The sequence below is a fragment of the Schistocerca serialis genome, chromosome 6, assembly GCF_023864345.2.
Source record: "Schistocerca serialis cubense isolate TAMUIC-IGC-003099 chromosome 6, iqSchSeri2.2, whole genome shotgun sequence".
Taxonomy (NCBI): Eukaryota; Metazoa; Arthropoda; class Insecta; order Orthoptera; family Acrididae; genus Schistocerca; species Schistocerca serialis.
This window is the reverse complement of record NC_064643.1, coordinates 287,484,352-287,510,992: the sequence shown is the minus strand read 5'-3', so window position 1 is coordinate 287,510,992 and position 26,641 is coordinate 287,484,352. Positions and strand designations below refer to the sequence as shown.

The following is a 26,641-nucleotide window of genomic DNA, read 5'->3' as shown; positions in this document are numbered from 1 at the left end:
GCCTATCACCAGACTAATTGGTGCACAATCTAATAAATATAAGAACGACAAAATCAGCAGTGGACTTTTACTGCTCTTGCCACAAGCCGTTGAAATAGCGAGGCACCCGTGTGTTAACAGTTGCTGCGGAAGTCCCTGACAATATTTTTGTGTCCTATGTTACCAACTAATGTGTCATATGCACTTGGTGTGTGCAGATTCTATCAGTATATTGTAAGAGATATATATTCTTTCGAGTGAATTACAGTAAACTGACAGTTGAAATGACGTAAGTTCAACAACGAGCAGTAAATGCTCAAGGATGACCGAAAAATATCAACCCGTTTTCCTGCTCACAATAGGTATGGGAGATCGAGCCACTACTGTCCAGTTAATGATTTCCTCTCATGAGTAGGAAACAATGTTGGTATTTCATAGATAAAATGCTAGGACCCACAGTTAGGTTCTAGTGCCCTTCCGTGATGCATCCCCAATGTGCATTCAATGACTTGAGCTCGCACTATTTATAACAAGCATATCATGCTGCTGATGGCGTACAATATGTGAATCAAATAGTACCAATGAATATAATTAAATTCACGAAACATCGCCCTGCCCTATCAAAACATTGTCAGGTAGCCTTGACACAGAGAGATTTTCGCAATATGAACCCCTCTTTCTTTTCAGTTTCTATGTCTCCATTTGATTAATATTAGGGGAGGGGAAGAGGGATGGGAAGGATAAGGGCGATTGTGGAAACCTGCGGTTCACCACAGGCGGGACAGAGGATAGTACATGTTTGCATGCCTGTATATCGCAGTTATCGGCTTGTATATAGAGACCTTCTTTACATAGTATGTGCGAGCGCATTCTCACTAACTTTATCTTTTCAAGGTCCTAGCTCCCTACACTTTCTGCCATACGGTAGACAGGTTTCTTCTCTCTTAGTTTCAGATACTGCTACTTGCATGAAGGCAGTTTTTCTTCCTTTATAAGCTTTTCACAGGAGTCTGAGGTACCGGTAATTTACTCCTTGCTGCACTTGCCCATAATCGCAATACGTCTTAGCGCATACAGATGGCTCTCCTGTTTCGCAAATCGGCAGTGGTGACTGCAACCTAGCTCGCTCAAACCATTCGCCATTTTGCCGTTGTTAGTCACTTCGAAATATATCTCTAAGGTGATTTTACAGGGGGCCGTATTTTACGAAAATGTGTGGCCGCAGTAGTACTGCCGGCGACAATCGTAGAATGTGCCAGAAATTCATGTAAATACAGTGGCATGCCTGAGCAACATAGCTAAAGGAGACTCTATTGCATAGTTGCTGATGCATTGCCTAAGGGGGTCAGTATTGTGGCCTAAAGGTGGTGCCTATTTGATATGTGTGGACCGTAAGTGTCTCTGCCCTTGTCTTAATTGTAATTATGCTTACTCGCCCTGCTTCCTGCTTGCGTTGCAGTGCCAAGTGACGTGAAACAATGATATTCTATACACGAAACACGTTTTTATTCTTGTCTCACAAAAGTTTGTAAAACAAAGGTAAAAAAGGCGCTCTGCTTAGTTTATACAACACACACAGTTTCACCAAGAACCGACAGCCGAGTCCATTGAAATGATTTTATTACCATTCAGTTCGAATGTTGGCCGACATGTGTAGATGCGCTCGTTTTGGTGGAATGTAGAAGTACATAAACGAGACAGTCATCAACCCGCAAAAATGTGAACGAACATCTACTGCCAGAGTTACGGAACACAGACACTAATGTATACAAAGACAAAAGTCTGAAACCGGTTATTCTAGCTGCTTCTGTCTTAGTATATGTGCTCTAGCAAGCCATCATTTTATACTGCATAGGTTCTTATGACGTTTAAACTCTTTTGAAGCCTCATCACGTGTATTTCACTGGCAGCATTTTTCCTTTTTTTTTTCTTCCCACAACGGGGATGTAGAACGCACTTTTCACTTCCATTTACTTCTGGATTAGATTAGATTTACTTTTCGTTCCAATTGACGCATAGTGACCGGATCCTCCAGGATGTAGAACACGCCAGAAAAGCAAGAATGCACAATAAACACTTACAATGAAAAATAAATATGAGTATGCTATGGTAGTCATTCCACAGATCCCAAGTATAACGACTGTCATGGGTGTGGGATGATATACACAGTTATGAGTACTAAACACCAAATAGAAGAATCATTTTACAGCACTTATTGGCAATGATCCCTTTGCTGCAATAGATTTGTACAGAAGTCAGACTGTGCTGATGTTTGCATTAATTTGTACTTCATTTAGGGCTCTATTAAACTGAACTTTATTGGTTGTTAAACTTCCTATGGTTGCTGTCAAGACATTGAATATGTGTGTCCCTGAATATTGGATACCTTTTTGTACCAAAGTAAGTGACTAAATCTTTGTGAAGATTATCCTTATTCCTAGTACTGATTCCATGAACTGAGCTGTTGGTGAGATATATTTTTAATTACAAATTTCATCACGGAATAAATATATTGGGAAGCAGTATTTAATATCCATAATTCCCAAACAGGCCTCTGTAGGACAATCTAGACTTGACACAACATATAATTCTTATTGCACATTGTTGGGCTCAGACAACTGTAGCTTGGTTTGATGAGTGATCCCCAAACAATAACCCAATATGAAATCACTGAATGAAAGTAAGCATAGTATGTTAGCTTTTTGATTTTTATATCCCCTATGTTGGCAACATTCGCATTGCAAATAGGTATTTGTTTAGGCACTTTAAGCAGTTCTGTGGTGTTTTACCTCCCAGTTTAATTTATTATCAAGCTGTAATCCCAAGAATATAACACTGCCCACTTCTTTTATCTGTTTGTCATCATATTTTAGGCATATACTGGTGGGAAGAGTTCTCAACTGCACATACTGTGTTTTTTCAAAGATGACTAGGAACCATTAATTTATGTCCATGATAATTTCATTAACCAGTAATTTTTAGACTGCACTTGATTTACTATTTATTGTAAGGTTTTGTATTATCTGCAAACAAAACAAACTTTGCATCTGGTGATGTTACAGATTAAAGGTCATTGCTATACACAAGAAAAAGCAAGGGCCATAAGATAGAAGCTTTTGGGATGCCACATGTAATTAGTTCTCAGTTGGATGATGCCTGATAGCCTAATTCATATCTCTTTCCTAATGACATACTTGGTTTCCTGTCAGAGATATAGGATTGAACCATTTTGCAGCTCTTCCTGTTAAAACTGTTAACATTCTAATTTCCTTAAAAGGATATTGTGATTTACACTTTCAGATGACTATGACATATCACAAAATATACCAGTAGCCTTTAATTTATTGTCTGACACACTGAGAACATTTTCGCTGTATGTGTAGGTATCCCTCTCAGCATCAGAACACTTTAGAAATCCAAACTGAGACTTGGACAATATACTGTATTATTTGTTGTTAGATGGTTAAGAAACTGGCTATGTACTACCCATTCTAAAAATTTATAAGAATGGTGGAAAAAGTGAAATTGGACTGAAATTTGACAATATTTAAACAAAGACTTAACTTCAGCATATTTCAACCATTCAAGAAAAGGGTCATATTAATGTTAGTGAAGTTAAACAATGGAAAACCCAGGATGGAATGTAACATATAGTAGAGATGCTGAATCGCGGATAGGCACAATAAAAAAGACTATCACAAATAATAGGTTTCATCTAGTAAGGCCTTCTTGAGAATCAAACACACACATACACACACATACACACTCACGCAAACACAACTCACACACACTTGACTGCAGTCTCATGCAACTGAGGCCACTATTCTGCCGAAGGCCTTACTGGCTGAAAGCTATTATTTGTGACAGTCTTTTTGCTGAACCTCAGCATCTCCACTATATATGGTGACTGGCAAATTTACTTTTCACGATATTTTTAGTGAAGTTATGTGTACTGTCTGGTCTGAGGTACTACATGGCAGGATCTACTGAACCTGACAACCCCATCTTTTCAGTAACAGTATAAAATGTTTGTTAAAAACTTTTTCAACACTTCACACATATGTTATTAACATATCATTTACTCTTAATGCTATTTGCTCCTCTTCATGTCTGGTTCTACCAGTCTCCTTCACTATATTCCATATGGCTTTCGTTATCTGATGCAATTATCTTTTTCTTGTAATATACTTGCTTAGAAGTCCATATTACTGCCTTTAATGTTTTGCAGTATGTCTTGTAATGTGTTCTAGCATCAGCATCAGAGCTGTCTCTGACTGAGAGATACAGTTCACTTTTTGTTTTACATGATAGACTTTGGTCTAATCTAGACTAGTTTTTTTTTTTTTTGGGAAAACAGTCTAAAAATAAAGTAAGTTCTTTATTATTTATTCATTTCATATTCTGTAGATCCAGTTAGTGAGTCAATCACAAGGATATTGAATGTGTCAAATTGTAATTTAAACTTACAATAAATACAAGGGCAATTCAATGCCAAATTTACATAGTAAGACATACTATAAATACAGCAATAGATACAACGTTAGCTATATAATATAACAACCATTTAACAGAAAAAGGAGTTTCAAATAAAGGTTAAAAATAAGAGCACAAAGTTAAATCAGATATTAGGCCTATAAGAGTAAATACAGGTACAGCCAATCTGTTGTTACAAAAAGTGTGATAATGCTCATATACTCAATAAAATCAATTGAACTAGTTCTAGACAGAATAAGTTTAGGGATGGTATACATTTTCTTTCAAATATTCATCCACAGTATAAAAATATTTCTCTGTCAGGTAATCTTTGAGAACTTCTTTAAATTTTGGCAGTTCTGTAGCCATGGAATTTACTGTTGTCTTGGTAGATAGAATAATTTTTGCACACAAAGGTTAGCAAGGAAAAAATATACTGTGAGGCAGTTGCTAGGATATCTATTTTTCGAAACAAGTGCCTGCAAGAGTGTCTTTGATGGATCCCAACATTATTCTGATTGCTTTTTTTTGGACAGTGAAAACCTTTTTTGCAAGTGGTTGGTTCCCCCAGAATATGATAGCAAATGACATCAATGAGTGGAAGTAGCCAAAGTAGGCAACCTTAATGGCGTCAACTTCAGCCACTGAAGAAATTACCCGTAATGCAAATGTTACTGGGCTAAGTTTTTTTACACAGATGAAGAATGTGAACTGACCAATTGCATTTGCTGTCTATATAAGCACCCAGTAATTTTGTATCTTCAACTTTCTGCATTGGTTGATCTCTACATTTTATGTCAATTTCACCGAGATTTATTTGCATTGAGTAAGAGACCATTTGAGGAGAACCAATTTAAGATGTCATTAAAAACAGTATTTGTAGTTTGTTCAAGATTGTGATCTATCAAATCATCAATTAGAATTGTGGTATCATCAGCGAACAGGGTAAATTTGCTGTTTGTCTCAGAACAAAGAGCTGTGAGGGTTTTTAAGAAAAATGCAAGTCACTAACAGCCACTATTTCTTTGTTTTTTTGTTGTTAAGTAGACCAGTAGATCTCTAAGGTGATTTATGAACAGATTAAAAACTACCTGCAAGTGATTGATAGACATATACTATTATAAAACATTTATTAAGAAATTTTGCTTCTCTTGCACATGCTTCCATATACTGCTGTAGACAAAATTTATGAATGTGTATGTTCTTAAATTTATAACAATTCCTGATGAATATGGCAACCAACTCCTCCTTCCTTCACATCTGCCCTACAAGAGTGAGATGCTAGCCTAAATCCTGTAACACTTAACACATTCCTTGAATATTTTGATGCAATAAAAATAGCAGTCTTTCCCCACTGACAGAGTTAAAATTGGGTGTAGATCAGATTTCTGCTCACTGCTGAAAATTTTTAACCAACAGCTGATTGCAGTGATGTCATATGCCCGAATTATGTTGTTTTGTTTCTTTCTCAAACTAAAAATTTGGTTGTAGGTGTACTGCATTTATAAACTTAAATCTGACACTGTTACTTCTCTTGCTGTCATTGTAATGGAAAACCTCGATAAAAAATTAACATAAACATTCGACTGTGATTTCAAACTACGTTAATGAATTCCTTGTCTTTCCACCAAAGTGCTGCAAATACCTGGTGTGAAGGGGCATATCGATGAGAAGTGCATTTTAAAAGAGATACATCAAACTTCTGTATGCATCACCATTAGTGAAAGTGAAGGGTGATCGCCAGTCTGGTTTTAACTGGCGTATACTCATTCGTACTGGTATTGGTCTCACCAATTCTTGGATGGATAGCTGTTTAACAATATATTCAAAATCATGTTTCAACATTCTGGAAAAGATATGTATGGTGGGCAGTAGCAGATCCCGAGTTAAAAGTTTCGGAAGCAGTTTGCTTATCTACAAAAGAGCACATCCACTAAGCAAAAATTCTCTTATCTTTCTAATTTTCTTCCTTGTGGAAAGCAAATGTAGGCAAGTGCGCTCACTAAGAAATCTAGCTCTCATTTATATCGTGTAACACTTCTGGTAGAAATGTATTGCCAGGCAACAGTGGAATTCTTATCACCTCGGCCAACACCTCCGGTGAACACCTTGTCTAAACATGCAACCAGTGATGTGTAACACCACATTATAGAGTCCATGTTACAGAAGCCACAGATGCTCATACTCAAGAAATGTCCAACAGCACCCAAAACCAGTTCAAACCCTTTGAAATACACTCACCACTGATTATGGGCAGAATTCCTGAAACACACAGTAGCAGGCTAACTAGGTTGCAACTGTAATCTCACATATCCAGATCAAATAATAGTTTTACTTTGACAATAAATGTTTCCAAATCCACATTTTTAGAACTGCTGTGTAACAAAGATACGAATCCACTTACACACACTCATTCATACACTACAAGCCTACATTCAATGAGCAAGTGCACTGAATCAGTTACCTGATCATATGCCACACCACTGCAATGCTACCACACGGAACAAAGACCATTCTCTTTTTCTTCCCATTTTGCTTCAGTATCACAATGACAGCGTTATCATAAACCAAATGCAGATATGTGCCACCAACAGTCTGGTTATATACCTAATGGTTTCTTGGGGTCGATGGATGGAGTGTCAGTTAACTTATTATACACATCCCAGAGCCAGTATCAATTATGGGTCACTTCACTTTCAAATGGTGCCACATTCACTGACTGTTCTTTGGTGTATCCACTAAAGCTGCCACCCTGCTCGAACTAGGCTTTTCTCATGGACACAGACAAAGCAATGTGCAATCAGCTACAAGTGACAAGACAACAACAATGAGCTCAGTAGTTGTTCATCTCACATTGTCTGTGCTGTAGGAAATAAACCCTCATTGATGATACACAATTCCCAGAGACTATGCTAAATCTTATCTGCAATGATACACATACTAGCCGGAGAGTAACATAGGTGCCTGCAAAGGGGGCATCCGACATTCTCCCACCTTTGTGATCTAGGGTACAGAGTTTTTACCCATATATTGAGTGGTTAACTGTCAATTCTCCAGAACTGTATTTTTGTCACCTATAAAGTTTACTTTTTATGGTGTGACTATCACAAAACTGACCAACTCATTTATATAAAAATGGCAATTTTTAGAGCCTTATCTCCTTCCCCACTGGAAAAATTTCTGCAGCTGCCAATGTATGCTCTCAGAAAGTCTTGAGTGTCACTGACACCAGATTAATTACATTTGCCTTTATCAATAGTGGCTGTTCTCAAAGCTGGTGGTAGATTGCATGTAGTCTTGAAAAAGACCATCAATTTAATAATTGAATTTGTGTTCATCCAAAGAGCCCTACTGCTTCATTATTTTTCCTTTTCTAAATCATGGTTTTTAGGCATAAGACCGTTGGTCCTAAGAATGTTGAAGCCCAGGATACATACTGGAAAAGTCTATACACTGACCTTGAATGACTTATCAGCACCATCACTTTTATTTAATCTACATGACACATATCATACAAGGGAGACTTTAGTAATATAGTTCAAGTGACTGTTTTGTGAAGTTTCATTTCATTTATTTTTCTACTTAGAATCACAAAAACATCTGATTAAAACTCTTCTAGTAAATATTTAGATGATTTTCATTAAAGTCATTTTTTCAGTAGCTTCTATTTCAGGTAATTTTTATTACTTACATAATTTAGGAGTAAAGGTGATCACTCACCTAATAGCAAACACATACATACATACACAGAGAGGGAGGGGGAGAGGGGGGGGGGGGAGAGGGAGGGGGAGAGAGAGAGAGAGAGAGAGAGAGAGAGAGAGAGAGAGAGAGAGCTGGTTAGCAATATGGGAGGAATAAGTGGCAGCAGGTGTGTGGGCTAGGCATGTAATGGAGCCAATTAGGTGCAGCACACGAGTAAGGTGACATGGAGGAATGGATAGGGAGTATTTGACAGGACAGAGGAATGGGAAATTGTTGCATAGAAGCCATGGGAACAGTGGGGAGCAACACCAGGAGGGTTACAGGAGTGAAAGATGTGTTGCAATGACGACTCCCACCTGTGTAATTCACAAAAGCCAGTGCTGGAGTGAAGGATCCATATGGCCCGGGTTGTAAAGCAGATGTTAAGCTCAAACATATAGTGCTCAGCTGTATATTACACATATTATAATGTTATGAAAAGCTGTGCAGTGACTGCAGCGGAGTTGGTACATGACATCTGCTGTCACACGTGGCCCTATCTCTGATAGGACAGGATAAGTCTTTCACAGCCTGGAGAAGGAAGTGATGAATGAGTAAATTGGGCAGGTCTTGCACTTGGATCTTCCACAGGGATGTGACCCCCTTGGAATGGGGTTGATATGGGAGTGGTATAGGAATGGCCTAGCATGCTATGAAGGTTCGCTGGGTGGCAGAATACCACATTAGTTGGGGTGGGAAGGATCTTGCATAGAATGTCCCTCATTTCTGGGCATGAGCCCAGGTGAACTGTGTGGTTCAGTGGACTGGAACAACAGAACAGATGAGAGTTATCCATGCAACTTGTCATTCACTCCCTTAACCCTCCTGGCCTCAATCTGCGCTAACTCACTGTCAGCACACCCTCTGGCCACAGTTTGCCTTCCTCTGCCCTCTTTCCCTGCAAATCCATGCATCCACATCACCACTAATGTGTGCCAGACCTCACCAGCTCCTTTACCTGTGTATCACATGCATAGCCCATACATCTAACACCCCTCCCTTCCACATTCCTAACTAACAAACCTTTCGCTTTCCTCTGAGCTGCCCAGCTACCTGTCCCCAGCCCCTCTTCCTGCCTCCTGCTCCACCCAACACAAGCCCTATCCTGCACTTATCCACCTGCCAAAATGTATTCCCAGCAATATATATATATATATATATATATATATATATATATACACACACACACACACACACACACACACAAACATACACACAAAATTCAAGCTTTCGCAACAAACTGTTGCCTCATCAGGAAAGAGGGAAGGAGAGGGAAAGACGAAAGGATGTGGGTTTTAAGGGAGAGGGTAAGGAGTCATTCCAATCCCGGGAGCGGAAAGACTTACCTTAGGGGGAAAAAAGGACGGGTATACACTCGCGCACACACACACATATCCATCCACACATATACAGACACAACCAGACATATTTAAAGACAAAGAGTTTGGGCAGAGATGTCAGTCGAGGCGGAAGTGCAGAGGCAAAGATGTTGTTGAATGACAGGTGAGGTATGAGTGGCGGCAACTTGAAATTAGTGGAGATTGCGGCCTGGTGGATAACGGGAAGAGATGATATATTGAAGAGCAAGTTCCCATCTCCGGAGTTCGGATAGGTTGATGTTAGTGGGAAGTATCCAGATAACCCGGATGGTGTAACACTGTGCCAAGATGTGCTGGCCGTGCACCAAGGCATGTTTAGCCACAGGGTGATCCTCATTACCAACAAACACTGTCTGCCTGTGTCCATTCATGCGAATGGACAGTTTGTTGCTGGTCATTCCCACATAGAATGCGTTACAGTGTAGGTAGGTCAGTTGGTATATACACTCCTGGAAATTGAAATAAGAACACCGTGAATTCATTGTCCCAGGAAGGGGAAACTTTATTGACACATTCCTGGGGTCAGATACATCACATGATCACACTGACAGAACCACAGGCACATAGACACAGGCAACAGAGCATGCACAATGTCGGCACTAGTACAGTGTATATCCACCTTTCGCAGCAATGCAGGCTGCTATTCTCCCATGGAGACGATCGTAGAGATGCTGGATGTAGTCCTGTGGAACGGCTTGCCATGCCATTTCCACCTGGCGCCTCAGTTGGACCAGCGTTCGTGCTGGACGTGCAGACCGCGTGAGACGACGCTTCATCCAGTCCCAAACATGCTCAATGGGGGACAGATCCGGAGATCTTGCTGGCCAGGGTAGTTGACTTACATCTTCTAGAGCACGTTGGGTGGCACGGGATACATGTGGACGTGCATTGTCCTGTTGGAACAGCAAGTTCCCTTGCCGGTCTAGGAATGGTAGAACGATGGGTTCGATGACGGTTTGGATGTACCGTGCACTATTCAGTGTCCCCTCGACGATCACCAGTGGTGTACGGCCAGTGTAGGAGATCGCTCCCCACACCATGATGCCGGGTGTTGGCCCTGTGTGCCTCGGTCGTATGCAGTCCTGATTGTGGCGCTCACCTGCACGGCGCCAAACACGCATACGACCATCATTGGCACCAAGGCAGAAACGACTCTCATCGCTGAAGACGACACGTCTCCATTCGTCCCTCCATTCACGCCTGTCGCGACACCACTGGAGGCGGGCTGCACGATGTTGGGGCGTGAGCGGAAGACGGCCTAACGGTGTGCGGGACCGTAGCCCAGCTTCATGGAGACGGTTGCGAATGGTCCTCGCCGATACCCCAGGAGCAACAGAGTCCCTAATTTGCTGGGAAGTGGCGGTGCGGTCCCCTACGGCACTGTGTAGGATCCTACGGTCTTGGCGTGCATCCGTGCGTCGCTGCGGTCTGGTCCCAGGTCGACGGGCACGTGCACCTTCCGCCGACCACTGGCGACAATATCGATGTACTGTGGAGACCTCACGCCCCACGTGTTGAACAATTCGGCGGTACGTCCACCCGGCCTCCCGCATGCCCACTATACGCCCTCGCTCAAAGTCCGTCAACTGCACATACGGTTCACGTCCACGCTGTCGCGGCATGCTACCAGTGTTAAAGACTGCGATGGAGCTCCGTATGCCACGGCAAACTGGCTGACACTGACGGCGGCGGTGCACAAATGCTGCGCAGCTAGCGCCATTCGACGGCCAACACCGCGGTTCCTGGTGTGTCCGCTGTGCCGTGCGTGTGATCATTGCTTGTACAGCCCTCTCGCAGTGTCCGGAGCAAGTATGGTGGGTCTGACACACCTGTGTCAATGTGTTCTTTTTTCCATTTCCAGGAGTGTATATATCTGTGTGTGTGTGTGTGTGTGTGTGTGTGTGTGTGTGCGCGTGTGTGCATGCGTGTGTGTGTTTGCTTGCTTTCGTGTACGTATTTGTACTCTAACTCGAAAGAGGAATTGTTCTGAAAGTTAGCAACTTTTCTTTCTCTTCATTGTTTGCTTGTTGACAACTCAATTCCTGTGGCAAGGGCTGGGAGTGGGAGGGACAAAGAAATGGACTAGGATGTTGGGTAGTTTGGGTTGGTGATGGAACACACTTTAGGAAGTGTGGGAAGGATCTTGGGTAGAATGTTCCTCATTTCAGGGACGGGATGAGAGATAATCAAAGCCCTGGCAAAGAATATGGTTCCGTTGTTCCAGGCCAGGGTAGCGTTAGGTGTCGAAGGGGTTGTTTCTTTGTAGCTGATTCTTGGGTGTGGGGGAGAATATGGTGTGGAAAATCTCTTCATGGACTAGGTTTGTGGGTATTGCCTGTCTGTGAAGGCCTTTGTGAGGTCTGCAGGATACAAGGCAAGGAAGTTCTATTCACTGCAGATACATCATCCACCCATTCCTAGGCTGTATGGGAGTTTTTGCTGTGGACGCAATGGCAGCTATCAAAATGCAGGTACTGTTGGTGGTTACCCAAGCAGGTTTAGTGTGCACAGAGGTGTGGATGGAGCCATTAAAGAGGTGGATGGAGGTCAGTGTCCATGAAGGTGGCACACTGGCTAGAGGAGGACAAAGTAAAGTCGATGGGAGAAAAGATGTTGAGGTTGTTAAGGAATGTGCATAGAGTGTCTTGGCCCTGAGTCCAGATCATGAAGATATCATCAATGAACCTGAACCAGACTAGGGGGTTGGGAGTTTTGGGAGCCTAGAAAGGTTTCCTCTAGATGGCCCATAAACTGGTTGGCACAGGAGGGTGCCATGTGGATGCCCATGGCTATGACATGGATTTTGTTTGCAAATCTTCCCTTCAAGGGAAAAGTAGTTGTGGGTCAGGACATAGCAGATAAGGTATACAAAAACAAATCCGCACCACAGCCATGGGCACCCACATGGCACTCTCCTATGCCAATCACTTCATCTGGTCCTCCTCTGCCCAACACGTCGCCTTGCTGGATATTGACCTTCACCCCTATGAGGGCTCTATCCACACCTCTGTCCACATTAAGCCCACTAACCACCAACAGTATCTGCACTTTCACATTCCTTTCATAGCAAAAAAAAATCCCTTCCATATGGCCTAGCCAAGCTGGACAATATATGTGCAGCAATGAGAACTCCCTTGCCCAATATGCTGAAGACCTCACAAAGGCCTTCACAGACAGGCAATATCCCCCCCCAAAAAAATCAACAAACAAATTTTATGTGCCATATCCTCACAAACCCCCAATCTTTCTGCCACCCCCAAGAATCAGTTACAAAGGAGTGCCTCCCTCATTACCCATAACACCCTGGACAGGAACAACTGAACCATATCCTTCAACAGGGCTTTGATTATCTCTCATCTTGCCCTGAAATGAGAAACATTCTACCCAAAACACTTACCACCCCTCCTAAAGAGATCACGCAAACTACACAACATCCTAGTTCATCCCTACGCCATTCCCACTCCCAACCCTTGCTGTAGGGATCATAACGCTATGGTACGCCAAGGTGCAAGACATGCGCATTCCACCCATCCTGTACCCCTTGTTCCAGTCCAGTTACAGGCTTATCTAACCCCATCAGTGGCCAAGCCACCTGTGAAAGCAGCCTGTCATATACCAACTCTGCTGCAAACATTGAACAGCCTTTTATGTTGGTATGACTACCAATCATCGCCAAACTGTTGTCAATAACAAAGTTGACCATGGAGTGACACAACATGCAGCTGAGCACAACACACTCAATTTCAATTGCTGATTCACAACCTGAGCCTTTTGGATTCCTCCCTCAACAAACAGCTTCTGTGAATCACACAGATGGGAGGTATCGTCACAACCCATCCTCTGCTCCCGTAATCGTCATGCCTCAATCTCAGGTAGCCACTGCCCCCACACCCTTTACCCAACAGACTACCCTTCCTCCACCCTGTCACTCCCAATTCACATACCCACATCACTTTCAGCGTGTACCGCTTTCCAGCAGCCGCCACAATCGTGCTAGCCCATACATCTGTTACCTCTCCCTCCAGCAAATTGGCAACCTCCCTCTGGACTGCTAGCCACCCGTCCCACCACAAGAGCAGAGGCTGTATGGGGATTTGCCTTTTTTTTTTTTTTTTTTTTTTTTTGGATTTTAGTAATATCAAGCAAATATTACAGCATTATTGTGATACATATCACATTAAAGGTAAACCCAAGACTTAAAATTACATCAGTCTCAGCTTCCTAACATCAATATCTTTGAAATTCAACCTCTTGTTTCAAGACACTCTCAAAACAATGAGCAATTTTCATTTCTTGAAATCTGAAAAGCAAATGCTCAGTGAATCAAAAGAGTATGATGTTTTGTACTTTTGGTTTACTGTATGGGGAGAAGTGGAAGAGGCATTGGGCAAGATGAAGGGAGGGAAGTCACCAGGTCTGGATGAGCTAAGTGTAGAGATGGCGAGAGCAGCAGGAGAGGTGGGGATACAATGGCTATATCGAGTAATGAAAATTGTGTGGAGACAGAAGATGATCCCAGAAGACTGGAAGAAGGGAATAATTGTCCCAATCTTTAAGAAGGGAAATATAAAAGAGGGCAAGAACTGTTGAGGGATAACACTGATGAGTCACTGTGCAAAGATTGTTGAGAAAATTTTGGAAGCACAAATTCAGGCATAATTAGAAGGAAGAATGAGAGAAGAGCAACATGGCTTCAGAACAGGAAGGTCCACAGTGGAGCTAATTTTTGCTGTAAGACAACTGCAGGAACAGCACTATGAATATGGAATAGATCTACTACTGACCTTCCTGGACATTGAAAAAGCGTATGATAGTGTACGTAGAAGCAAAGTATGGAAAGCCCTGGAGAATAGAGAGGTAGTGAAACAGATTATTTGGAGGATAAGGGAAATGTGCCATGGGAGTGTGAGCTGTGTGAAAGTGGGAGGAGAGAGATCAGCTTGGATTGAACAGAAGAATGGCTTGAGGCAGGGAAGTGCACTTTCACCATTACTCTTCATTGTAGTGATGGATGATGATATGACTACAGGGTCAATCCATATGAAGTGGTCCAGTGATGGTTGCTAGACAATTTTTAAATATTTTAATTTTTTATATGTGATTTCCCTATATTTGAGAAGTTCGAAACAGTTTTTTAAAGTAATTTATCTTGCATCTTTACTGGATGGCGGCCATTTTTATTTGTAGGCGTGCACGATTTTTCAGTCTGGAGACATTAGCGAAAATTTGAATATCTCTGCACTGGGTTAAGTTACAACATTGTCTATTACACAAAATTTCCTAAATTCAAAAACAACCAGTCAAAATGGCCTCCAAAGTTTGGTATCCAAGTTTTAAAAAATCCACTTTATAGGCCCAAAAATAAACAAGGAGTGATTTATGAGAGTCTATTTTTTCCTATAGTTTGATATCATACACTAATAGCCTCACATCAAGCAAGAACACTTAGAAATGTTTCCTTAATTTTCTATGAATTTTTGAAATTTGAAAATTGTCATTTTTTGTAATGTTGGTGTTAGTTATCTCAGGTGGGACTGAATATAAAAATATAATTTCTGCACAGTTTGTACACCTGTATGATAGCAACATACTGTACAAATTTCAACACTGATATCTGACTGTGAACAAAGATATGAATTTTTAAAAATGAGGAAATAATTCACATTACTCTACGATTGATCTTATGGCTGTTACCTATTTAAATAGTTTATTGTTTCATTGTAATAAAATTTAATTGTGACATATTTAGTTAACACTATCACTCAATACTCATTTAATTAATTAATTTTTAATAATGCAATATTAAACAATAGGAGCTTTCGCTTTTATTCTATGGTAATAAAAATGCCCATTTAGGTTAAGGTTTATTGTCAATAAAGAAGTACATTACTGGGTGTGGCATTGTTGTAGTCAGTCCCTTCTGAAACCTCTCTTAGGCTGGATGTACACACACATCGAGAGTGTAGAATGTGTTATGTGCTTTGTTCTATGTTTAATTTGTAATTAATTTTGAGAGATTAACTGAAATGCAATAACATGGATGAACAGAGCTCTGTTGGACAGATAGCAAGTGAAGTGTGTCGCAAAACAGTTTACAGTTCAGTTTCACAAAACTTGAAAAATGTCAATGACTTTGATGAACTTGACAAAAGTAGTAGTGAGTAAGTTCTTCTGTAACATCATTGTGTGAGTATCATGAGAAGAAATATATTCTGAAGTACAACCACATTTTTGGAAGAAAGTGCTGTGATCCACTTAAAGTTCATTAAAAGCCTATTACTATTTGAGGGAAATAAAACTTGAACATTTGTCCTTGTTATGTGAGAGTTTAACAGCTTCCCAAGTAAAACGTAATGCGATTCCCTGAAATATTGGATTTTGCTTATTCTAAGTTAGACGTGTCTCCTGCTTCAAAAATAATAAAATTAAGTAACAAAAAAAGAAAAGCAGCTATTGAAAATAAGGTACAACAAATTTCAGACAAAATGAGAAAAGACTTGGAATCTTGCTTTAATAATACAGATACTAACATTATTTCTAAAGAAGAAGAAAACCTACAACCAGCATCATCTGACACTGAATATTTGAGCTAAACAGAGAAATTAAAAATTAAATCGGGTTAGATAGAGCAGCAATCAGTCGCGGAATTAAGTTGCTTTAATATGACATTTATAGTCACAACGCAGATCAGATTTCGACCTGAGTCAGGTCATTATCAATGCTAAAACAAATACAAGAGTACATATTACAATGTGATTTACAAAAGTTAGAAGTCCATCACATTGTTGTCTTTTACTGTTAACATTACAGTGTTCAAAAGATCACACTTTATCATATTGTTCTTATTTCTCGGCCACTAAGTGCGACATATTGAAATGATGCTTACAAGTGCTACCAGCGCCAGCAAAGTGCATTTTGTAAATAAAGTTTACGTTATATCTTTTGTCAAGTAACAACTAATTAAATTAAGACAGGTCCCAACACGACAAAATATGCAATACTTCCTATAACATACTTTACAAAGCCATATCAGTTTTATAATTAATTTTAGCCCATGAGGCGTAACTGTCACTGTTACGTACTGTAGTAATTTTAAACATCTAGCACATTACAGACATGAGAAAAAGTAAGAATTGTAATTTTTACATAGTTTTACTCATAATAATTTCATGTTATTACTTAGTTACTGTACAACATAAATATTACAAATATGTCGTCAAAACTGTAACTTCAGGCGCAGCTCATAGAGGGCGCCACATGCAAAACCGAGGTGTACTGTGAAACCAACATATAATTTTACGACAGTAATGGTTGAACTGTGTAAGCATTCACTTGAGCACGAACAACTGCTACAATTCCACATGGTATGTAATGTTAACAGTAAAAGACAACAATGTGATGGACTTATAACTTTTGTAAATCACATTGTAATATATACTCTTGTATTTGTTTTAGCATTGATAATGACCTGACACAGGTCGAGATCTGATCTGCGTTGTGACTATAAATGTCATATTAAAGCAACTTAATTCCACGACTGATTGCTGCTCTATCTAACCCGATAAAACAACAGTTGTTGCGTGAACCCACCCCATGGAGGGCAACCTGATAAAAATTAAATGTTCAGTGACATCTAAAGAGGAAAAGTTAAAATTTTAAGTTTGCTCCCTGACTCATGGTCAAGAGAAAAATAGTTCATGAATTCAACATTTCTCATCGTTTGGTTAAACTAACCCGAAAATTAGTGAACGAGCAAGGCATTCTTCCAGTTTTAGGAAAGAAGAAAAGAGTAGGTGTAAGTGAAGAAACAATAAAAAGATCTTGCAGTTTTTTGAAGATGATGAAAACAGTAGAATGTGCCCAGGTTGCAAAGATAGCAAAAGAGTTGTTATAAATGGAGTTAAAGTAACAAAGCAGAAACGACTAGTGCTGTCAAATTCAAATGAACTTTACGTAGCTTTCAAAAATTCTCACCCTGAATGCAACACTGGAAGGTCACAATTTTGTGACCTCCGCCCTAAGTGGTGTATTTTGGCTGGATCCTCAGGGACACACTCCGTATGTGTCTGTTTATATCATCAAAATGTCGAACTGATGTTTGCAGGTGCAAAACTCAGTGAGCTTAACTTCAAAGAGTTACTAAGATTTAATGGTCTGTGACACTAACAGTTATGACTGTATGGTGAATTTGTGTAATAAATGCCCTGGTAAGGAAACCATTATTTAATTGTTTCACGAATATGGTGAGGAAATGCCAGACAATATTACCTTCAAAAAGTGGGTCACAACTGACAGGGCAGAAATGATAACAGTGGTTAAATCTCAGGAAGAGTACTTGGAATCTTTAATTGATAACTTACAAAAACTCAAAAGTCACCACTATGTTTCTAAAATCCAAAGTAAGTTTTTGAAGGACAAAAAAGCACAACATCATGAAACTGAATGCATAGTGCTAGCTGATTTTGCAGAAAATTTTACATTTGTGATTCAGGATGCAATACAAGCATACCATGGGTCAATGACCAGGCAACAGTGCATCCATTTATTCTCTACTTTAAAAATGAGAAGATGAAGTTTGCAGTTCCTTAATTTGCATTCTCAGCAACTACTTGGAGCACAACATTTTGGCTGAACATGTGTTTCAAAAGTATGTAATAAATTACATAAAAGAAAATTTTCCCAAGGTTGAGAAGCTGATATACTTTTCAGATGGAAGTGGTAGTCAGTATAAGAACAAAAAGTATTTTTCAAATCTGTGCAACCACAAAGTAGACTTTGGGTTGGAAGCTGAATGGCACTTTTCTGCATCTTACCATTGTAAAAATGCATGTGATGGAGTAGGAAGTACAACAAAATGTGAAGTAAGTAAAGCCAGCCTACAAAGATCAACCACAGACCAAATTCTCACAGTACAGGACACGTATGTCTTTTTGCAAGGATAATATTAAAGGCATTACCTATTTTCTCATCAAGGGATCACAAATTTAGCATTGGAGGGCACCGTGGAGGGTAAAAATCATAGAGGGAGACCAAGAGATGAATACACTAAGCAGATTCAGAAGGATGTAGGTTGCAGTAGGTACTGGGAGATGAAGAAGCTTGCACAGGATAGAGTAGCATGGAGAGCTGCATCAAACCAGTCTCAGGACTGAAGACCACAACAACAACAACCTATTTTCTGATCAAGAAAGAAGAAGTGGTTCTGCGTATGAAAACGACACTTCAAAACAGATTTGAAAACAGTATAGCAATAAAAGGAGCACGGCATTTCCACAAATTCTTGGCATTGCAGAAAAATTAGTTCGGTGCTATGTAAAATCAGAAACTGACATTTATGAGGATCATTGTGCCAGTAAAATTACATCTCTGTCTTTAACGTTGAATGATATAGTGGCATGTGTGTATGATGGACAGTGGTGGCTTGCACAGGTTGAAAGAATAAGTTTGGAAAACAATGATGTTTTTGTGCATTTTTACCACCCTGCTGGCCCAAGAACATCATTCAAGAAATCTACTAGTGACAAAAGTTTGGATACCAATGAAAAATGTTTTAAGAAAACTTTCAGTGCTTGAACTTACCACAGCAACTGGGAGGTCTTATCCTATATCATAGAAGCTGTCTGAAGAAATAAGTGTTCTTAACATTCACCACCAGGTTAAGGAACAGTCGCATCTCGAAGGATGTTAATTGACAATGTTTATTTTAAGTATGTCAAAATAATATAAATGTTAATTTCAGTGATGTTTCCACTTTTTGTATATAACTCGGTACCTTACTTCAATAATGATTGATTATATCCCACCAATATCACACATAATAGGCAACAGCCATAAGATCAGTTCTTGAGTAACGTGAATTATTTCCTCATTTTCAAAAATTCATATCTTTGTTCACAGAAGGATATCAATTTTGAAATTTTTACAGTACATTGCTATCATAAAGGTGTACAAACTGTGCAAAAATCATATTTTTATACTCAGTCCCACTTGAGATAACTAACCCCAAACTGTACAAAAAATGAAAATTTTCAAATTTCAAAAATTCATAAAAAATTAAGGAAACATTTGTAAGTGTTCTTGCTCAAAAACAGTTTCCAGTTTTTCTCTGTCTGATCAAGTGCTTCATTTGTTGTGACCTTTTCTCAGGGAGATATTAAACTTTAACATTCCTTCCCTACAGAATGATGGAGTAGACTATTGAGAAAATAAGTGTGTTGCAAAAATAAAAAAAAAAGTGCGGAAGGACTGACAAATCTAAAAAATAAGAACAAAAACGAAGAAAGTCTAAATGAATTCTTATGATGTAAGTTAACATGGATATGTTGCTGAAACATTAGCTGTCAACAGACAAGGCTAAAATAATTATATAGGTGAAAGGATTATTAACATATATACCAATATGCTTCCATATTAAGCCCACTAACCACCAACAGTACCTGCACTTTGCCTGCTGCCATCCCTTCCACATCTAAAATCCCTCCCACACAGCCTAGCCAAATGCGAACAATATATGTGCCTTATATGCTGAAGGTCTCACAAAGGCCTTCACAAACAAGCAATCTCCCCCCCCCCCCTCCTCCCCCAATTTTTAATTTCATTATTTTCTTTACCTGTAATGGAACTGACAATGACTAAATCTAACACAGCTCAAGTATTTAATTTCAGAACAACCTTTGTCTCCAGTTTTTATTAATTTTTTTTTCAGTTTTGAATACTCACCAATGCTGAAAACACGGAAAAATTAAATATATATAAAATTAAGACAGAACAGGACAATGTTTTTTTCTGAAACAAGTTAAAATACTTTATGGTGAAATCTTTTAGTTGTCAAATGACTACACTCACAAGTATAAGCTTTATGCACATATAGTTTTGCAGAGAATAGATTCAGCTTTATCATACAGTATTCTTTTAAAAGTAGTTTAGTATGCATTTTTTTTGGCTCAGTCATCAGTGTTTTGATTCATGATAATTCTAACACTAACTCAGTGCAGTGCTGGGTGGGCAGATATCAATACAACTGAGGTCACTGATAATGACTTATGATGAAGTGTAGATCATATCATATACTACCGCAGCCACATTACTGTGCAGTTAATCATGATATTCCTGAATTTCAAATCTATTACAATTGAACTGCATCAGAAATGCTACTACATTCTTTCCAGATGATTGATCAGAAAATTTTCGACACTTCTGAATGTAGTCATGCATTCAACAGTCTTGCAAAACAACTCCCATTTGCAACATGTTTGTCGAAGGCTACAGCCCCTTTGAACTCTGAAGACTAATAAAAATGTTATATGGTCGTCTACCTTGTAATGTCTCTCATTACTTCATACTCTTTCTTTTCTTTTAAATTCATTATTTTTCTGAATGAATATGCATGAATTACTACATTTAGCAAGCAGTAGGGCCCAAGGATGATACTAGGCACCAGCCTGAGGCATTTTAAGAACCAATGCATTATTGAGAATTACATTTCTTTCTGATCTCCCCACAACATTAGAGAATGTATGGAGAACTATTCAGCTATAAACTGAACCAAGATCTGCAACATTAGTAAATCACTGGAAAAGCATGCCATATTCAAAGCAAAAAAGTGAGCAGCTCAGCACTATTGTGCACATTCAGAGCAGCACAGAGCACTTGTTTTCGCATACTTGAATGTTGTTTTCCACACATGAAGTATCAGCATGAGTTGTATTATCAGGAATGGTAAATATTTTATGGGAGGTGGTATTACAGACTAACTCAAATAAAACATTCGATAACAGGTACCCAATTTTTCCTAGTATAATAATGTTTCAGTGACTTGTGTAGCCCATCCAACTACTAACACTACCCGATGTTGCTTAACTTTAGTGATCAGCGAGAACCAGTGCATTCAATGTGACATGGTCGATGGCTATTTCACTGTTACAAAGATACATCTGCTAAAATGTAACCCAGACATTTGCTCCCAGAATGTGTTCAGTAAAGGCAAATTACTTAAATTCGACGTTTACAGACTTCGCCTTTCAACCATCCTCAAAGGCAAAAATCTAAAGGTGTACGGCCCGTGGACCTCAGTGGCCAAGAAAACTGCCCATTTCTGCTGATCCACTGGCCGGAAGATGTCTCAGCAGAGATGTGAGAAATGACAAAGAATATAAAGTTATTACTTCCATCCTTCAGATGGGAACAGTGTAAGTAGGGTACAAACTTGGGAGTGCATGAAATACAGGCCTACTTAAGATGATTGTTAACTGTCTCCATTTGCTAAGAACCAAAGCTGATGTGCTCATAGGTAGTATCTAGCTTTCTAATTTTCCCCAAAATTGCAGTGAGCAACTACTGAAAATTGTCTACCAATGAATCACCAATTATTTTTATTGCATAAAAAGTCAGACATTCTCATTTTTCTTTTCATGCAATGCTTTCCTTGTTTCACAAACAATAGCATGCTTGCCATGTTTTCTCTTGCTCCCCTGTGCAGAAATGCTTTTTTAGAGATACAGTACAAGTTAATGGTACCTTTGTGAACTGATGATCTCTATCTGTACCTATAGAGACCAGTGACCTCTATACTTTAGGTACCAGTATAGGTTTCTTCAGCAGCATTCCATGAAATCCTATAGTCCTGCTGGGATCCTTCAACCCACAACATTTGGACAGTTCGTACAAATGCGACACCAGCAGTAGATAAGGCTTTATTCATCAAAGAGCAGCAACAACTTTGCAGATGGTAAACTCAACAATGGGGTGATGAATGCACAAAACATGATTGTTAGCAGGCCATTCAAACCCCTACCATTGTCAGGGTCACAATGCACACGCATTGGTCTATCATAGAAAGGTGAATGAGCCTCGTGCAAGAGTATCTGAATGTTTATTTGTCACAGAAATCTGCAGTGTTAAACAAGGAGTAACGTCCCTAGCTACTAACATTTTGAACCCCACCCTTCTTCCCCCCTTGTCTTTCCTGCACCTTTAAGCAAATTATATGATAAGGAATGTTTCTTTTTATTAAGAGATTTTTATAAATACCGGTAGTTGGAGTTATATATTCTACTGTTAGCAATATCACCAATGTAGGTAACAATTTGAATTTTATTTGGCCTTAAAAGAAAGCTACCACTGCATTTTTTGTCCTGAAATTATTTTCAACATTTTGTTGCAGGAGAGATGGGTGGCTTTCAAAAGGCTCAACAACTAGCTGTTTTCCTAAAGATAATTGTAATGACACTTATACAACGGAAAACATCTCAAAAGAAGTTAGTCCAGTCAGTACTTCTACAAGTAATCAAACCAGGGCAGTTAATACAATACTAGGAAGTAAGATGAAAATTATGTATGACTTCTTCATTCAAAGCATAATGAACTCTTATGATTAAAAAGTGTTTATGGTTCACAACACAAAAACAGTGAATGTAAAAGCAACTGACATTTCTTACTTAGTCAGCCGTCAGATAGATCATGGTGAAGCTTACTAAATTGTGGTAAATGTTACTAAATATTTTGCTAAGGAGAAGATAAAATGTATGATTCGTGAAAAATCATTTACAGTATTACATCCCATTTTTAAATGACACAAGTCAAGCACATATGAGATATAGCGACCAATATAAAGAAATAACTTACTTTTGGTCTCAAATTATTCAAAGTTTCATTACAAGTAGATGAATCCAATACTGTAACTGGACTCACAGTATTAATTATAATAGCACCAGTTAGGTACTCCAAACTAAAACACATTACAGGAGGATCTTCTTTAACACAAATGCCTACTAACACGTATTACTCAAGTTTCAATATTCGGTGCCGTAAATTATATTTTAACAGCATAACATACCACGGACAACAACACTGATCTCTCTACTGATGGAGTAAAGGCCACTAGTGGTTTGATTAACAGGACTTTACAGCTTATTCAAAATTTCACTGTAAACTGTTGTAGTAGCCTCTGTGTGATCCATAGCCAGGCAACTGCTCCAAGACAATTATCCCTTTGTTATGTGTATGATCCTAATGAGTTCATCAAAATCATTAAGTTCACACAATCTTGAAAACTAAATAATCATTCATACCAAGCCACCAAACCCTCCACCCATGATACTTTAAAGAGTCAAACTCCCATGTATAAAACAACTTCAAATATCTACTTACTTTATAAATGAGTTAATATGTACAGCATTTGATGTTAGGCGTGTGAGTGAGAAAACCAAATGATGGAAAATCCAGAATGGAATAATGACAATATCAAGAAAAAGATAGAGTGCTACTCAGCAATACACAGTGTAGATGGTTGAGTCACAGACTGGCACAACAAAAAGGACTACTAAACACCTAAGCTTGTTTAGCAGTCTTTTTGTTGTGCCTATCTCTGACTTAACATCTCCACTATATGTTACATGAGAAAACCTGTGAAAAAGGTTTGAGGTTTAAGTTTGTTGGAAGTCAAGTGCTCTTACTATCAAACACTGGATGAGTATAATTTGGGTAATTTGCACTCCATTTTAAGTAAAAGCTAGTGTTTCGCACATCTCAATGTTCATGATCTCACATCTGAAATTTGTGTTGTGCAATGATATAATTTTTCAAGTGTATTCAATCATATATGGTTACTATCAGCAAAATGTTTTGCCAATAGAGCTTGTAGTAAAGAAGTAATAAAATGAAAACATCTATCTCGTATGAGCCAGTCCGGTACTGATAGGCAAAGATCTGCAGCTGTACTCCAGGCTGTGCTACCCAGCATTTCACTTGGAGGCGGCCAAGTCGCATGTGTCAGGATAAAGGATCAAAGCGGCCCAGTTGAGGGAGGATTTTCTGAGTGGCCCTTCCACCAGTGTTCACTAGCAGTGCCTTCTCTGGCTTGTCAGTAGTAGTTGTCTCCGTTCAAGGGAGGGGCTGTGCAGCGTCACTTTGGCTGATTGACAAGTAGTTGTCGTTTGATAGTCAACACAGTGCACCATGGAGGAGACTGGCCATGGTAGACATAGTGCATGATTGGCAAATAAGGTCCATTAACACATATGTTATTTGTAAGTGACTATATGGGTCAAACATAGCTGCCATGCACTGCCTCTACTGATTGCAGATTGTAGATGCTTCCTGATACATGACTGATGGATTTTTATGGCAGAGAAGTAGCAACATTTCAGTGCATGAAATGGTGAGCATTATGCTAGCTGTAAACAGTTTTGTCTTGCGTTGGGAGAAGTGGCTCACTTATTTGCTTGACGTTGCAGTGCGAGAAGTGGCTCACTTACTTACTTGATGTTGCAGCGTGCGACTTTGCCTACCGGTTTTTTATATTCCACATGGATAGGAATTTTGTCTACATTTTAAGAATTACACATGAATCACTGTGTTTCATTACATAGTTTTGTTTAGTGTAATGTTTTAAATTGGAGGCTCACTTATTCTAGTGCAAGCTATACCAAAAGTCCCACTAACCCCCTTTAACTGCGTATTAATAGCTTTTTCTTGTTGCAGGTGATACTGATTTGTGAGAAGAATGGCTGATGAATCCAATTACACCCTGGAACAACTAATTGTTATGAATACCTGGGTTTGTGAACTATCTCACACTGGGAAAACACTGAGAGAGATTCAAAATGATTTCACCGTTAGATGTAATATGGCAGCACCACCGAAACCAACAATATTACGTCGGGAGAAGACGCTGTTTGAAACTGGTTCCATAAAAGGGAGACCACGTTCTAGAAGACTGAGAAGAAGAGCAGATGTGCGGATATTGCAGCATCGGTGGAACGTTCACCAAAAAAGCCGCTACACAAGCGATCACAGGAACATTCACTGAAAAAGCCACTACACAAGCAATCACAGGAAATGAACATCCCATTAACAACTTTACGGTGACATATGCAAAGTGATTTAAACTTAAAACCATTCAGACCCTCATTTGGAAATGAATTGAGTGACTAAGAGAATCAACATGACCCCTGTGCGCGATTTTTAAGAAGCTCCTCGAGAAAAAATTGACTAATAAAAATTACAAACTTTTTAGTGGCATAAAGTATCTGCCTGAAACATTAGCATTATACAAGTTAACAAATAGGAATAAGAAACAGTAAAATATACCCAAACAGTACCAAGCGGCCGCCATGTCATTCTTAGCCCACAAGCACACTGGATGCGGATATAGAGGCGCATATGGTCAGCACACCACTCTCCCAGATGAATGTCAGTTTAAGAGACTGGAGCCACTACCTCTCAATCAAGTTGCTCCTCAGTTTGCCTCACGGTGGCTGAGTGCACCACAATTGCCAACAGCACTCGGCAGACCGAACTGTCACACATCCAAGTGATAGCCCAGCCTGACAGCGCTTAATTTTGGGATCTGACGGGAACCAGAGTTTCCACTGCGGCAAGGCTGTTGGCAAACAAAAAGAAATGGTTTACATTAATTTTTATCTTCATTACCTTTAAGCCTGTCATCTGGGGTATCACAATTTTTAATCATCACTATCATCCTAGTAAAACAGTTGTTTTTGCTGAATACATATCGGATTTTGCTTCTATACTGACGTGAGACTATTAAAATCTTTCTTGCTTCCAAACATATCGTCTGCTGACCTCTCTCATTGGCTGCATAGAAACAGCAGTTGACACACTCCACGGTACTGGCCCCTATCTACACTTTTACCGTCTCCTGCGGAAATGTGTACTATTTCATTTTATATCTTCCTGTAATTCATTTATATGATGTAGGAATTGCCACAAGTGTAAATAACTTGCAAGGTACACATAATATGAACATAATAATAGAATATCACTTATACAGCTATTTTCAATACATTTTTGAGAGTACATTTGTCATGAACATGTACATAAATGTTAAGACAATAATTTTACACGCATTCAAAGTACTCATCTATGTCAGCTTAAGTTCTGATCATTGTGCATGCCCAGAAACTTTGCAGATTCCACTCTCTCTATCTCTTCGTCACTCAGTTTTAATTGGAGGTTATTTCCTTGGTCTGCTTTGCCATACTGTATATAATTTGTTTGACTTAAAACACTTGACTTGTTTGCATTAAACCACTGTTGTATATATTTCA

General features: G+C 39.3%; 1 long non-coding RNA gene across 1 annotated transcript; it reads left to right on the top strand.

Annotated features, from left to right (window-relative positions):
* The first annotated feature begins 1,070 nt into the window (after positions 1–1,070).
* LOC126484030 (uncharacterized) lies at positions 1,071–26,641 on the top strand. Its single transcript, XR_007587800.1, has 2 exons — positions 1,071–1,370; positions 25,053–26,641. It is a non-coding gene; the product is annotated as an uncharacterized LOC126484030 (long non-coding RNA).